This window comes from Coregonus lavaretus (assembly GCF_964263955.1).
Source record: "Coregonus lavaretus genome assembly, contig: HAP1_SCAFFOLD_4576, whole genome shotgun sequence".
Lineage (NCBI taxonomy): Eukaryota > Metazoa > Chordata > Actinopteri > Salmoniformes > Salmonidae > Coregonus > Coregonus lavaretus.
The window spans coordinates 1,970-3,938 of NW_028160482.1; positions in this window are offsets into that span (position 1 = coordinate 1,970).

Here is a 1,969-nt window from a genome sequence, read left to right on the forward strand (position 1 = left end):
GTGTGTGTGGTGTGTATGTGTGTGTGGTGTGTATGTGGTGTGTACGTGTGTGTATGTGGTGTGTACGTGTGTGTGTGTGTGGTGTGTACGTGTGTGTGGTGTGTATGTGTGTGTGTGGTGTGTATGTGTGTGTGGTGTGTATGTGTGTGTGTGGTGTGTATGTGTGTGTGGTGTGTATGTGGTGTGTACGTGTGTGTATGTGGTGTGTACGTGTGTGTGTGTGTGGTGTGTATGTGGTGTGTGTATGTGTGGTGTGTGTGAGTGCAAGCAGACAGAAAAAGAAAGGGAAAGGATGTGTGTGTGGTGACTATATATGAGGTTAAATGAGGGCTGGTAACAAACCAGTACGCCCCATCGTTAGGTGCAACGAGGCTGTGTGTGTGTGTGTGTGTGTGTGTGTGTGTGTGTGTGTGTGTGTGTGTGTGTGTGTGTGTGTGTGTGTGTGTGTGTGTGTGTGTGTCTGTGTGTGTGTGTGTCTGTGTGTGTGTGTGTGTCTGTGTGTGTGTGTGTGTCTGTGTGTGTGTGGCGAGGGGCGGAGGGGAGTGAGAGTGGAGGAATTTTACACACCATCTCCATATGATGCCAATAGCATAGAACGGGGACAGGCTTGGTTCTCTCCACATGATGCTATTAACCAAAGAACGGGGACAGGCTTGGATCACTCCATATGATGCTAATAACCAACAGAACGGGACAGGCTTGGTTCTCTCTATATGATGCTAATAACACAGAACGGGGACAGGCTTGGTTCTCTCTATATGATGCTAATAACACAGAACGGGGACAGGCTTGGTTCTCTCCATATGATGCTAATAACCAAAGAAACGGGACAGCTTGGTTCTCTCTATATGATGCTAATAACACAGAACGGGGACAGGCTTGGTTCCCTCCATATGATGCTAAAAACACAGAACGGGGACAGGCTTGGTTCCCTCCATATGATGCTGATAACCACAGAACTTGACAGGCTTGGTTCTCTCCACATGACGCTAATAACCACAGAAAGCTCAATTTTACTCTCACATGACCAGAGTACCTTTTTCCATATGTTTGGGGAGTCTCCCACATGGCTTTTGGCGAACACCAAACGTGTTTGCTTATTTTTTTCTTTAAGCAATGGCTTTTTTCTGGCCACTCTTCTGTAAAGCCTAGCTCTATGGAGTGTACGGCTTAAAGTGGTCCTATGGACAGATATTCCAATCTCCGCTGTGGAGCTTTGCAGCTCCTTCAGGGTTATCTTTGGTCTCTTTGTTGCCTCTCTGATTAATGCCCTCCTTGCCTGGTCCGTGAGTTTATGTGGGCGGCCCTCTCTTGGCAGGTTTGTTGTGGTGCCGTATTCTTCCCATTTTTAAATAATAGTTTTAATGGTGCTCGTGGGATGTTCAAAGTTTCGGATATTAACCCAACCCTGATCTGTACTTCTCCACAACTTTGTCCCTGACCTGTTTGGAGAGCTCCTTGGTCTTCATGGTGCTGCTTGCTTGGTGGTGCCACTTGCTTAGTGTTGTTGCAGACTCTGGGGCCTTTCAGAACAGGTGTATACATACTGAGATCATGTGACACAACTGTGGTCCTCTGTAGCTCAGCTGGTAGAGCACGGCGCTTGTAACGCCAAGGTAGTGGGTTCGATCCCCGGGATCACCCATACACAAAAAAAAAAATGTATGCACGCATGACTGTAAGTCGCTTTGGATAAAAGCGTCTAATAAATGGCATATTATTATATTATATTACTTAGATTGCACACAGGTGGACTTTATTTAACTAATTATGTGACTTCTGAAGGTAATTGGTTGCACCAGATCTTATTTAGGGCTTCATAGCAAAGGGGGTGAATACATATACATGCACCAATTATTTATTTTTTTGAATTTTTTTAAACAAGTAATTGTTTTCATTTCACTTCACCAATTTGAACTATTTTGTGTATGTTCATTACATGAAATTCAAATAAAAATATATTTAAATT